Source organism: Dreissena polymorpha, chromosome 13 (genome assembly GCF_020536995.1).
Source record: "Dreissena polymorpha isolate Duluth1 chromosome 13, UMN_Dpol_1.0, whole genome shotgun sequence".
Classification (NCBI taxonomy): domain Eukaryota; kingdom Metazoa; phylum Mollusca; class Bivalvia; order Myida; family Dreissenidae; genus Dreissena; species Dreissena polymorpha.
Genome location: NC_068367.1, coordinates 712,430 through 727,808, shown reverse-complemented (window position 1 = coordinate 727,808; position 15,379 = coordinate 712,430). Strand labels below are relative to the sequence as shown.

At 35.0% G+C, this 15,379-nt stretch overlaps 3 non-coding genes across 3 annotated transcripts; all 3 read right to left on the bottom strand.

The window, feature by feature from the left end:
• Nucleotides 1-741: 741 nt before the first annotated feature.
• Trnag-ucc (transfer RNA glycine (anticodon UCC)) lies at nucleotides 742-812 on the bottom strand. Its single transcript has one exon. It is a non-coding gene; the product is annotated as a tRNA-Gly (tRNA).
• A 3,554-nt stretch (nucleotides 813-4,366) lies between these two features.
• Trnag-ucc (transfer RNA glycine (anticodon UCC)) lies at nucleotides 4,367-4,437 on the bottom strand. Its single transcript has one exon. It is a non-coding gene; the product is annotated as a tRNA-Gly (tRNA).
• Nucleotides 4,438-14,156: 9,719 nt separating this feature from the next.
• Trnag-ucc (transfer RNA glycine (anticodon UCC)) lies at nucleotides 14,157-14,227 on the bottom strand. Its single transcript has one exon. It is a non-coding gene; the product is annotated as a tRNA-Gly (tRNA).
• Nucleotides 14,228-15,379: the final 1,152 nt, after the last annotated feature.

The following is a 15,379-nucleotide window of genomic DNA, read 5'->3' as shown; positions in this document are numbered from 1 at the left end:
TTGTTTTCTAAGCCTCGCATGATAAACCTGATCTATATTCAACACTAACCTATTATTCTCTATTTAATTTAGTTATGTAAATAACCTCTAACACATTATGCACGTTTATTTCATTTTTTTTAATTATATATGGTTGCAAATGAAATTAGAAACATTAAACCTATTTTAATTTATCCATCCATCCATACATGTGGGTAGTGAAAAAAAACATGCATGTTAGCTTTCACAGGCCGCAACAGGGTCTCTATGTTGACGCATTCATATATATCCTGTAACGATTTAAATGATGTAAAGGTTCAAAGTAACTGAATGTTAAGATGTAAGTATAGGTATGCTCAAACCAAGAGATTTTCAGAGTTTATATAGACAATATTTCATTGTTAAATTATTTCCCGCGCCTGATGCCATACATGTTTCTTCAAAAACTATTCGTCATTTCGCGTTTTCTAAAAAATGCTTTTGTGGGCAAATTGTTTAAAGAAATCATATTAGTTTCCCCTGACAGCGTTCTATAGACTTAATAAGTTTTCATCTTTCTTAATTTGGTGTTATAGATTAGTTAAAAGAAGGCATGAACAAAGCGAATTTAATTTGTTAGATTGCTCGCTTCACTCAACTTTGGCCACAGGGATTTATCGCGTACCATGCCAGCAAACTCAGAAAAAGATAAATCTGTGCAAATGGTGGATAATATAGTAAAACTTTGTAGGAACCAAAAAGTATATAATTTTGACAAAAATATGCGCCGCCCAGGAATCGAACCCGGGTCGCAAGAATGGAAGGCTTGCATGATACCACTACACTAGCGGCGCTAATGTCTTATGTTCAATCAAACCCAATAATGTTCAAGCTTTATCGGTAAAGCACGGGTGGCTGATTTCTGCCATGTCTTGCAGGCATGTTGTGGCAGGATTGAATGAAATCAATATGACAAACATTTAATAAATTGACGCCTTTTTTGTATTTGTGGCCTGTATATTTTACGTCCTTCCTACGTTGTTTCTTTTAGAGCTTATCGTTGTTGCGCACTGTGAACCTCTGTATTACAAGCTAGAACACGTGAGAACACGGTACGAATAAGTGCAATCACGATACGAGACACGAATTCGCGATGCGAGGACGCTAGATTAAACAAATCAAATTGCTTTCCCCCCGCGCAGTGTTATATATACACTTACTACTTCAGTATCTATTTTAGTTTGCGCCGTAGATTCTTTGAAGTTGCAAAAGTGGTAAAACGGGTCTACTATGGTAGCATTATCATTAACTAGTCTCACACCGAACAGTCATCGTGTGCCTTTCAAGCATGTTTTTGTAACTGTTTGCGTACATGAAACAATCTAAGAAGTACAAATACTTCACTCCGATGTTCTTAGAGGCAATGCTAAAGTCAAGTCAATGTTGCTGATATGTTATATCTATCGTATACATAGTATCTAATTCCTAACTAATTACCCCGAATTAAAAAATGTACAATATATACTGGCACTGGTTATTCTGGTATTTTATGATAACTATGGTATAAGGTTAATTTTATACTCATTTGTAGTAATAGGAATAGCTCACTGTTGAATTTAGCTGAAAGAATTAACACGTCAAAAGAGTTAGTTAAAATGTGATAACTGACCTTTTTTCTGCAACTCATCTTGCTACCAGTTGTTTATAAAAATATATATTATATTCGATATTGTACATGACTCTCCCAGTCCTCCATGCCGAGCGGAACTGTCTTTTTATTAGGATCGGAGTCAGTGTTCGTGTGTCGTATGAAAAGATATCGTTGCAGGAAATTAAAATGATCCGTAAAACAAAATTGTGTCTTTGTGTCGTATGAACGAATCTGCCTTAAAACAAAATTTAGATTCACATCGTACATGCAAGATATACATTCTGGCGAATTCGACTGTTGATATTCGAATGCATCATTTTTCTCTTTCCGTGATATTGTTTTAGTATGTTGATGCTGCATTAACTAATATAAGTGAATATGAAGTGAAAACCTCAAAAAATTAACAACTGTGGTGATAGACACCTATAAACATAGCATATACTGTTAGATGCGTCTTATGTCACGTTAAGAAGAAAGTAATATATATTTAGCGTATCCAACATTTGTTTCAAAACGATATTTATGTAGATTAAAAGTATTTTCCATTGATCATTAAATTCCACAAAAACACGTGACCATTATTTTACAACAATAATTATGTGTCTGTTTTTAAATCGGATAGAGTATAACATAATGTGTATGATTTCAAGTTTCAATATTGGATGACATTCGCGTAATACCTCGTTAGCGTTGAATGGTTTGTACTTTCCTTATTGTTTGTAACTGAACTAACTGGTGAAATGTAAATGGCTGTTTGAAAATGGATTGCCGTCAGTTTATTTGAAGTATTCATTACTCCAGACAACCCATTTGTAAGTTCATCTTTGTATTTTCTTCAAGTAATTTGTTTCTTCGTGTGTTGTGTAAATTTGAACCATAGTTTATTAAGGTTTGCTAACACCAATAAAAATAACCATAACAAATTTCACTAATTTATGATAAAAAAATTAATAATACTATACGTATTTATGTCGACAGTTATTTAATGAAAATTCTTTTTTTTTCAAATCAATTATTTGATCGGTATTAATACTTGAACGATTGATATAAAGTGCTAGTGCCTTTAAAAACAAACTAAAATATTATGCAACTTTATGCAAGCATTTACAAGTTCATGCATGAAAATAATTATCTACACAATATTCTTGCCAAGGGGAGATTAATCAGTAGGTATTTGTATCGACTATCATTCTTCACAATAGAAATAAGATATTGTGTAAATATAAAAACAACATGGAGGTGATGACCTTGGGTAAAATGATGCAATAGCACGCAATACATTCATCGTTTAATAACTCTTTGTCATTCAAGTAACCCCCAAGAATCGATACGCCGAAGACGACGACGAAGAGGGTTATCTGAAATTTTCCCTAAATTTTACATCGATATCCGAGGATGGGTCAAGGGTGTTATTAAACAAAGTTTTATATTATGTCTGCATATTTTACTTTATGTAATCGATCCAACTACTATAAGTATTCGATCGTTTTGCATCTGTGATACTTTATTAATTGCAAATGATGATAACGTATAACGTAACAGGTATTTTGCTTTGAATAAACCAGTCGTTTAAAGTGCGAATATATGATATAGAAAATTGTTAATTCTGCGAATAAACACGTGAACACGTCAATAGAAATAATAAATATTTGTATTGAGTTTGTATTATTCATAAAATGCATCTTATGTCGATACGCCGATCTTCATTTGACAAAGTGCATTCAAGCTGAACGCTACTCGTTCTTATGTTCAGAATAAAACATGTCAACGACAAATGCAAAATAGCAGTCTTACCGTTACAACGAAGCACCTTATGACTGAAAATGGAATATCATTATATGACAAAAAGTAAAATTGATTCCGATCTATATTTGCTCAATGTATGCAAATTTTATCTATATACATTGGCTTCATTCAGTTGCATATATTTTCCTTTCGATAGCGAATGTAGTTGCCCCATTAGTTTAATCGTTATATTAACGTAAAAGAAACAATTCAAAGAAATGTATACCCATTTTGGTTGCATTGACTGCGCTGGGTACAGCAACTGTGAATACAGACATCAGCAGCGAAAGCGTCATTTAATTTAATTATGTAAATAACCTCTAACAAATTATGCACGTTTATTTCATTTATTTTATTTTATATGGTTACAAATGAAATTAGGAACATTAAACCTATTTTAATTTATCCATCCATCCATACATGTGGGTATTTAAAACATGCATGTTAGCTTTCACAGTCCGCAACACGATCTCTATGTTGACGCATACATCTATATCCTGTAATGATATTAATGTCGTAAAGGTTCAAAATAACTAAATGTAAAGATGTAAGTATAGGTATGCTCAAACCAAGAGAGTTTCAGAGTTTATATAGACAATATTTCATTGTTAAATTATTACCCGCGCCTGATGCCATACATGTTTCGTCAAAATCTATTCGGCATTTCGCGTTTTCTAAAAATGCATTTTTGGGCAATTTTTTTTAAAGAAATCATATTAGTTTCCCCTGATAGCGTTCTATAGACTTATAAAAGTCGTCTTCATCTTTCTTAATTTGGTGTTATAGATTAGTTAAAAGAGGTCATGAACACAGCGAATTTAATTTGTTAGATTGCTCGCTTCTCTCAACTTTTATCACAGTGATTCATCGCGTACCATGCCAGCAAACTCAGAAAAAGATAAATCTGTGCAAATGGTGGATAATATAGAAAAACGTTGTAGGAACCAAAAAGTATATAATTTTGACAAAAATTGCGCCGCCCAGGAATCGAACCCGGGTCGCAAGAATGGAAGGCTTGCATGATACCACTACACTAGCGGCGCTAATGTCTTATGTTCAATCAAACCCAATAATGTTCAAGCTTTATCGATAAAGCACGGGTGGCTGATTTCTGCCATGTCTTGCAGGCGTGTTGGCAGGATTGAATGAAATCAATATGACAAACATTTAATAAATTGAGGCCTTTTTTGTATTTGTGGCCTTCATTTTTGACGTCCTTCCTACGTTGTTTCTTTTAGAGCTTATCGTTGTTGCGCACTGTGAACCTCTGGATTACAAGCTAGAACACGTGAGAACACGGTACGATTAAGTGCAATCACGATACGAAACACGAATTCGCGATGCGAGGACGCTAGATTAAACAAATCAAATTGCTTTCCCCCCGCGCAGTGTTATATATATACTTACTACTTCAGTATCTATTTTAGTTTGCGCCGTAGATTCTTTGAAGTTGCAAAAGTGGTAAAACGGGTCTACTATGGTAGCATTATCACTAACTAGTCTCACACCGAACAGTCATCGTGTGCCTTTCAAGCATGTTTTTGTAACTGTTTGCGTACATGAAACAATCTAAGAAGTACAAATACTTCACTCCGATGTTCGTTGAGGTAATGCTAAAGTTAAGTCAATGTTGCTGATATGTTATCTCTATCTTATACATAGTATCTAATTCCTATCAAATTACCCTGAATTAAAAAAAATGTACAATATAAACTGGCACTGGTTATTATGGTATTTTATGATAACTATTGTATAAGGTTAATTTTATACTCATTTGTAGTAATGGGCATTGTTCACTGTTGAATTGAGCTGAAAGAATTAACACGTCAAAAGAGTTAGTTAAAACGTGGTAACTGACCAATTTTCTACAACTCATCTTGCCACCATTTGTTTATAAAAAATATATATTATATTCGATATTGTACATGACTCTCACAGTCCTCCATGCCACGCGGAACTGTCTTTTTATTAGGATAAGAGTCAGTGTTCGTGTGTCGTATGAAAAGATATCGTTGCAGAAAATTAAAATGTTGGTATTAAACAATTTAAGTCACTGAACTGGTTACCTGTTTCTAAGAGAGATGATCAATTAACTCTATGTCATGTGCATAAGATAAAGTCAGACACATGCCCTGAATATCTTGAGGAGTATTTTGTACCCCTGAATTTGGCCCATGACCGATGTAGCAGATCTAGAGTGTCTGCACTCCCTGTGACCGGTTCATTTGATAGATGCTATAGTTTTTGTGACACTGGCAGATTTTCGTTACCAAAAGTTGGAAGTTTTGGCAATAAATCTTTTGCTTACAATGGTATTGTTCTGTGGAATAGTTTCCCACAATCACTTAGGGATATCGAATCTTCCCATTCGTAAAAGCATGCCATCAAAACCCACTTAATGGCCAGTTGATTTTATCACAGTCATTTTAACTTGGCTTTAATTATTGTAACTGTTTTATTACAACTTTAGTTAAACAATGATCATGTTTTACTTTACTGTTGATCTTAAATCGTTATATTTTTAAATAATATATAATGTCATTAAAGTAGTTGGATTAAAGTATGACTGACACATCTGTGATACAACATCAAATGTGATACTCATAAACATGTGATATATATAATGTGATCTCATTAAGCATTCCTAACTGAACTAGTACTTTTGTGCTTACATAGTGATTACCATACAAGTAACATGACTTTCTGTGGCAGGCTGCCAATATCTAGGCCACAATGGAAATAAGTGAAATCATTTTCACTTTTTGACGATGCGAACAGCATCGTCCAAGGTTTGATAATCACCCTAATTTTTTTTACAATGACAGCCTATGTAAAAGACCGAGGCAGTTCGATTGAGATAACTCGATTTTTCAGTTACTTCCCTTTTGCATACGCCACTGTGTAGGAGCATTGATAACATTCTCCTAGCAGAGTTGTCGTTCGTGTTTCAATATTCAACAATGGCCGCCTAAATGAGAGTCTCGCTTCAAAACTTTCTTACTGCATACATTGGCTTGTTTCGCTATTTAGAAGCTGTCATTTAGGATATATGAATTATTTATTCACTAAATCTCCGCTTATGACAACAATAGTTGGAATTCGAAGGATATATACTCGATGTGAATGAAGGACTTTCTGGATCGTAACAGCTTGACACGGCAAAACTGGCATACTGATTACTGGTATTTTTAGTTATCAATATAAGTCACATTGTGCTTTATAAATTGTATTCGAGCATTTTGCGACTTATTGAATGACTATGATACCCGATATCAACATTTCATCGGGGATTTGCAGATCACCAAGCTGTCCTGAGATTCAACATTGATTTCAAACTCTTTACTGGTTAGTACTCTTTCTTAGTGTTAGTACTTTTTTATCATTTTAAAGTTAAATGAACTGTGTCACAGTAAAAGAAACATTAAGCGATTGTGGCCAGTTTGGATCTAGATCAGCCTGCAGTCGCTTGAAAGCTGTTTGCTTAAAAGCGTTTTTTCTGACAATAACAAATAATTTAATTGGATACTGATTTGACTGCGCTTTTCCTGTGACCTGGCTCAAATAATAGAATTGTCATTAATCAAATTATTTATTTCGAACATGAATCAATTGTTTTTCTTGTCCCTTGGGATCAATGACTCAAGCACTTTCCTGTTGAGAATTGAATACTGCTAAAGGCGATGCTAGGGGGCGTGAGAGATGTTGCACCTTCCAGTATCGCTCGATTGTTCATTGTCAGCTCGGGTACTAAGTACATGTACCCGGGGTACTCTTAAGTATACTTACATGTATCCCGGGTACAGTAAATATACTAAAATGTACCCGGGAAATTTAACCCTAAATCAGTTGTTGTCGACTATTTTTTTGTAATAATTATATATGCACATCAGGGCTTAACACTACTTTTTTTCAACTAGCCCGTTCGGGCTAGTAAATGCAGAACCTACTAGCCCTGACCAATCTTTCATGTGCCCTGACCCAAGTATTATAAAAACCTTAATATTTATCATTCAACTTGTATTTTCTTGTGCTTGGAGATGCGCAATTAAATCATGATTAAATGATTAATGATTAAATCATTCTTATTAGCTTGCCTTACTATATAATGCTATGGAATTCAATATTCATCTATTTAAGACAACTATTTGTAATCTTTACGCCATTTCTGGAGAAATGTTCTTGTTTTTTTATTTCCTCATACTTTCTCTTAATTTCCTCCTTCCCTTTTCTTTTCGTATCCGAGGAACCCCCATGCCCACCCGTAAAGCCAAACTTAAACAACGACATGAACGTTAAAACCTTTTTTACATAGATTGCCGGGTTACCGTCTTAAATGAAATGGTAAGAGAATCTTAGCAAAATAAATAACGTGTTACGGTAGTTGTAACAATTGTACAGGGTTAACTCTCTACTAAAAGCCGGGATCGACCATTAATATTAGTTTTGCTAATTGAATTGCGTAAAAAATATTGTCAAAACACTTCTAATCTAAATAAAGTCTCTATCTTCCTCTAAATGGATTTATTAATCGTCTAAAGGATGGAATAACTTTTCCATAATGACAACAAATTAAAATTATTTAAAATTGATAAATAACTATTAATTTTATAGTTACTTTGTGTTAATGTCGAGTTTTATACCTTCATCATTCCGGACGATCCCGGCTTTTAGTTTCAAACGTATTTTCATTGAGAAAACACGTCACTTCGAGGAAACCAATCAAAAACCGTGTCTTGCGGCATTCCGTTTAAAAATAGGTACTGACTTGTTTTACCAGGAAAACCGCCGGGGATTTTCTGAATTGTCGGCCTCTTTTTGATTGCAATCAGGGGGTTCCGAATCTATTTCGAGATACGATCCGTTCGTTGTCTCCGAACTCACTCTGGGATTTAATTGTCATCTGATCGTACTGTATCAAGATTTTTGCATTTTTGAAAAGCTTATTTAAAACGCAGTTTATTGATATAGAACATATAATCCCGCCCAAAATACACACGACCGGTCGGGCATGTTCCTGCGACATTGGATAGCCCGGACCAAGGTTCAGGCAGTGAATGTCGTTCGGACGTACCTTAGTGTTAAGCCCTGCACATTTATGTAAATTTTCTGTAGAATGGCCTTTATATTATCGGAACACATACTCAAAAAACATGTTAATGCAGTGTTTTTTGAAGAGAAGTGTGTTTAAGATAATCGGTTGCCGTTTTACCACATCGGATTTTGGGCGCGAATACAACTCGGGTACAGTCTAAAATGGACCGAGTACAATTACGTTTATTTACCGTACCTGGGGTACATGTAAGTACACTTAGAGTACCCAGGGTACATGTAAGTATACTTAAGAGTAGCCGGGGTACATGTAAATAGTACCAGAGCCGACACTGACCAATCGAGCTCCATTATCCCTCATGAACCGACTCAAAAAACCGAGTCGGCAATATTTGACTTAATTTTTGGTTTGGTTGGTCGAGGGATCGAAAATTTCAGAATCTTCCTAAAAGCCCTACGGGTTTGATCCCCAGAAGCGACATTGAAAACTAGCATACTTTGTTATCTAAAAGGCTGCTAAACCTGATATACAATGATAATGTGAATTTTCTCTCACATAATGTTCATCAATCATATTATATAAAAACTTACAGCAGTAGTAAACAACTGGACAATAATTAATGAACGCATCTTTTATTTGTCTTTGACACTTTGATTTTGACATGGCCTAGATTTAAATATGTGACTGGACTTTACCAGCACTCTTGTAACAGAGTTAAAGTTTAAATGTACCATTGAAGATCACCTAAATCCAGATTTGCTATTATAGACGTGTGGAAAGTTGTAAGGGTGTGAAAGTAAGCAAAAGTTGGTCATTACTTAGAGGCCACAACTGATATATGACTGTATTAAAACAAGAAAAATCAATGCCTGATTTAGATTTCCTAAGATAGTTCATTAAAAACTAAATTCATAAGCCTGGTAACAGTTTAACGGTAATGCTACCAATGTGTCACACCAGGGCCTTGAATTTGAAATCTAGGACATGCATGGTCATTTCTTCATGACATCAGGACACAAAATTGTATTTTAAGTCCTTAATTGACCTGGCTATAGTTCTCAGATTATTATAAGCTCAATCAGTATATTTATATCATTTTTTATGCTAAATGTGTATTGTAAACATATACACAATCATGCAGCTACATGATAGCAATAAATAATATCAAAGCTACCCCTACTATAAAGGTCATTGACAAAGCCTATGGTCAAAATGTGAACACATTGAGTGTAATCGCCCTCTCGTGCCAGCAAAAACAACACGTTGACAGGTTGTCATTTTTGACAGTTCTACTTTCACTTTCATTTTGTGATATCAAACTATTAACAATTATGTGGCTGAGAAAAATATCGCCATTGCTTTTTATGCCCCCGGTAGGGTGGCCTATATCAGTTGAACTGTCAGTCAGTCAGTCAGTGTGTCAGTCTGTCCGTCCGTTCGAAAACTTTAATGGCCATAACTTTTTTAATATTGAACATAGCAACTTGATATTTGGCATGCATGTGCATCTCATGGAGCTGCACATTTTCAGTTGTGATAGGTGAAGGTCATCCTTCAAGGTCAAATGTCAAATATAAAGCGTCTGTCTGTCTGTCCAAAAACTTTAACATTGGCCAAAACTTTTTCAATATTGGCTTGCATGCGTATCTCATAGAGCTGCACATATTGATTGGTGAAAGGTCAAGGTCATCCTTCAAGGTCAAGGTCAAAAGTCAAATTTTGCAATATTGAAGATAGCAACTCAATATTCGGCATGCATGTGTATGTCATGGAGCTGCACATTTTGAGTGGTGAAAGGTCAAGGTCATCCTTCAAGGTCAAAGGTAAAATATATGGCTTCAAAGCTGCGCAGCAGGGGGTATTGTGTTTCACAAACACAGCTCTTGTTTAATATATTTTCTGCACATTTCTTCAAAAAACTGACATCAATACACGATTTTATTCGTTAATTCAATCATTCCTGGCAGACTTGTGTACATATTTCGCTTACATTTTGACGTGCGTAGGTAGGACCGAATTACCGCTTCCGAAATGTGTATTCATACTATTGCCTTCGAGGAACTTATCTGATGTTTGACGGAAAGGGCCGAAAATGTGCAAGTGTGGGTCAAGTTTCCCACAGGTACTACTTTCCCGTTCCCCCATTTTTTTTCCGTACCTAAAATTTTTCGTACCCAATTTTTTTTTCGTACCCATTTTTTTTTCATCCCCAATTTTTTGTTCGTACCCAAATTTTTTTCGGTCCCAATTTTTTTGTTCCCAAATATTTTTTCGTACCCAAATATTTTTTCGTACCCAAATTTGTTTTCATACCCAAATTTTTTTCGCAATTTTTTTTTACCAATTTTTTTTTTCGTACCAACATTCACAATTGTGGTGATTGTGGTGATGTAGATAAACTTAACTTGATGCTTTTATATCCATCCTCTCCAAAGCATCGTCACACCAGTACTGTCAGTACTTTGATTTTTGTGTTATCCCTGGTAATGGTTAGCATTTCATTAATATATTATATATTTGAACTTATATTTGTTATATTATGCCATGTATTACTTAGCTAGTCATTCATCAGTATTTGTTAGTATGTATCTATTTGTTTGTATCTTACCATGATTTGTGTATCAGTGCTAAAATAAAACTATTACTACTACTATGATGACATTGGGTAAAATGGTGCAATAACACGCAATACATTCATCGTTTAATAACTCTTCGTCATTCAAGTAACCCCCAAGAAACAATACTCCGAAGACGACGTCGAAGAGGGTTATCTGAAATTTTGTATCCCTCCATTTTACATCGATATCCGAGGATGGTTCAAGGGTGTTCTTAAACAAATTGTTATATTATGTCTGCATATTTTACTTTATGTAATCGATCCAACTACTATAAGTATTCGATCATTTTGCATCTGTGATACTTGATTTAATTCAAATGATGATAACTTATAACGTAACAGGTATTTTGCTTTGAATACACCAGTCGTTTAAAGTGCGAATATATGATATAGAAAATTGTTAATTCTGTGAATAAACACGGGAACACGTCAATAGAAATAATAAATGTTTGTATTGAGTTTGTTTTATTCATAAAATGCATCTTATGTCGATACGCCGATCTTCAATTGACAAAGTGCATTCAAGCTGAACGCTACTCCTTCTTATGTTCAGAATAAAACATGTAAACGACAAATGCAAAATAGCAGTCTTGCCGTTACAACAAAGCACCTTTTGACTGAAAATGGAATATCATTATAAGACAACAATGTAAGTGATACCGATCTATATTTGCTCAATGTACGCATATTTTATCTATATACATTGACTTCATTCAGTTGCATATATTTTACTTTCGATAGCGAATGAAGTTGCCCCATTAGTTTAATCGTTATATTAACGTAATAAAAACAATTCAAACAAATGTACACCCATTTTGGTTGCATTGACTGCGCTGGGTACAGCAACTGTGAAAACAAACATCAGCAGCGAAAGAGTCATTTATCCCACTTTTACAGCGAAATCGGTTGATTAAAGCCCCGTTTATTAAATTTCATCTATAATCAACGGCAAGGCTATAATCAATGGCACGAAATGACGTCATCAACTGCCGAACCGGGACTACTTTTTCCCACGCACCTCGTCACCTGTGTTTGCCAAGTGCATCAATAATAAAAACAATCTCAAATGTTTGTCAATCTTAATGACCTTAAAACAAAGGAAAGTAGCAAAAAAACGTGTTTTTTTGTCATTTATTTTTATTGAAACCTCAAGTATTAGGTAAATTTAACACTATGCAAATAGGTTCTGTTGTTGTTGCTCCCCTTTGAAGAAGTCAGTGCGAGTTGCTCCCCTTTAACCGTAGAAAACAATCGTCTGGACCAAGAAATCCTGTGTTAATTTACAAGCTGTACTCGGATATGCATCCATCTGATTTTTCTTCAAAGCATCTTTTCTACCTGGCAATACGCACAAATGACACTGCATCCCGTTGATTCTTGCGTCAACAATTGGGTGTCAACAAGTTAGGTCAGATGCTGAAGGCCATGGCAAAAGACTCCGGCTTTCTCAAGCACAAGAGAATAACGAACCAATCAGTTCGCAAATTCCTGGTCCAAAAATTTCGAAATACAAATATCCACCCACTGAAACCATGGCAATAACAGGGCACAAAAATGTCCAGTCCTTAACCAATTATTCCAACATATCTGTTGAACAGCTGCAAAAGTGTTCATTCTTGCTCAGTCCAGTAAATGTAACAATCCAACAGTTCCTCTTGTACACCTTCACGCACCGAAACTATGGCCGAAATGCAGCCTAGACAACCACTGTCTACCGTCGAACAAGTTGATCTTGATGTTCGCCCCACCCAGTCACTTCACGGTTCACCAGCGTTCGAACAACTTTGCCTCACAATTCTTTGGTGCCACTTTCAACATTCAAAATGTTAATGTATATAATTAGCTTAAATCCAAGGTATCTTTGTTATTTCGTCACGAAATAACCACATATTATAACAAAGAAGCAAATAATGTGCACCTCGTGATCGACTCGATAGTTTGATATCGAAAGTGAATTGTGTGTGGTGTTAGGCTACGTTGTAAACAAATGTAGTTCCTTGTATATAACAACTTAATGTCATATTGATATCATAAAACTTAAAGATTTGCAATTCAATATGATTACAATTGTAATTAAAAACGCTCGACACTTTGTTACAGAACGATATTCTGATTTAAAAAAATGATTATTTGATCAGCGGTTATTTTTGGAACGCGGAGTAATACACTGACCTTGGTTACACTACAGTCATTATCAAAGTACGACAAACACTCGTGAAAACTTATTTTGTTTAAATAAAAAAAGTTTACTGAATAAAAAGTGGGATAAATAGAATAATAGGTCAGTGTTGAATATAGATCAGGTTTATCATGCTCGGCACGAAAACGAAAAAGCACTCGCCAAGGCTCGTGCTTTTTGTTTTCTAAGCCTCGCATGATAAACCTGATCTATAATCATCACTAACCTATTATTCTCTATTTAATTTAGTTATGTAAATAACCTCTAACACATTATGCACGTTTATTTCAATTTTTTTATTATATATGGTTGCAAATGAAATTAGAAACATTAAACCTATTTTAATTTATCCATCCATCCATACATGTGGGTATTTAAAACATGCATGTTAGCTTTCACAGTCCGCAACACGATCTCTATGTTGACGCATACATCTATATCCTGTAATGATATTAATGTCGTAAAGGTTCAAAATAACTAAATGTAAAGATGTAAGTATAGGTATGCTCAAACCAAGAGAGTTTCAGAGTTTATATAGACAATATTTCATTGTTAAATTATTACCCGCGCCTGATGCCATACATGTTTCGTCAAAATCTATTCGGCATTTCGCGTTTTCTAAAAATGCATTTTTGGGCAATTTTTTTTAAAGAAATCATATTAGTTTCCCCTGATAGCGTTCTATAGACTTATAAAAGTCGTCTTCATCTTTCTTAATTTGGTGTTATAGATTAGTTAAAAGAGGTCATGAACACAGCGAATTTAATTTGTTAGATTGCTCGCTTCTCTCAACTTTTATCACAGTGATTCATCGCGTACCATGCCAGCAAACTCAGAAAAAGATAAATCTGTGCAAATGGTGGATAATATAGAAAAACGTTGTAGGAACCAAAAAGTATATAATTTTGACAAAAATTGCGCCGCCCAGGAATCGAACCCGGGTCGCAAGAATGGAAGGCTTGCATGATACCACTACACTAGCGGCGCTAATGTCTTATGTTCAATCAAACCCAATAATGTTCAAGCTTTATCGGTAAAGCACGGGTGGCTGATTTCTGCCATGTCTTGCAGGCATGTTGTGGCAGGATTGAATGAAATCAATATGACAAACATTTAATAAATTGACGCCTTTTTGTATTTGTGGCCTGTATATTTGACGTCCTTCCTACGTTGTTTCTTTTAGAGCTTATCGTTGTTGCGCACTGTGAACCTCTGGATTACAAGCTAGAACACGTGAGGACACGGTACGAATTAGTGCAATCACGATACGAGACACGAATTCGCGATGCGAGGACGCTAGATTAAACAAACCAAATTGCTTTCCCCCCGCGCAGTGTTATATATACACTTACTACTTCAGTATCTATTTTAGTTTGCGCCGTAGATTCTTTGAAGTTGCAAAAGTGGTAAAACGGGTCTACTATGGTAGCATTATCATTAACTAGTCTCACACCGAACAGTCATCGTGTGCCTTTCAAGCATGTTTTTGTAACTGTTTGCGTACATGAAACAATCTAAGAAGTACAAATACTTCACTCCGATGTTCTTAGAGGCAATGCTAAAGTCAAGTCAATGTTGCTGATATGTTATCTCTATCTTATACATAGTATCTAATTCCTAACTAATTACCCCGAATTAAAAAATGTACAATATATACTGGCACTGGTTATTCTGGTATTTTATGATAACTATGGTATAAGGTTAATTTTATACTCATTTGTAGTAATAGGAATAGCTCACTGTTGAATTTAGCTGAAAGAATTAACACGTCAAAAGAGTTAGTTAAAATGTGATAACTGACCTTTTTTCTGCAACTCATCTTGCTACCAGTTGTTTATAAAAATATATATTATATTCGAAATTGTACATGACTCTCCCAGTCCTCCTTGCCGAGCGGAACTGTCTTTTTATTAGGATCGGAGTCAGTGTTCGTGTGTCGTATGAAAAGATATCGTTGCAGAAAATTAAAATGTTGGTATTAAACAATTTAAGTCACTGAACTGGTTACCTGTTTCTAAGAGAGATGATCAATTAACTCTATGTCATGTGCATAAGATAAAGTCAGACACATGCCCTGAATATCTTGAGGAGTATTTTGTACCCCTGAATTTGGCCCATGACCGATGTAGCAGATCTAGA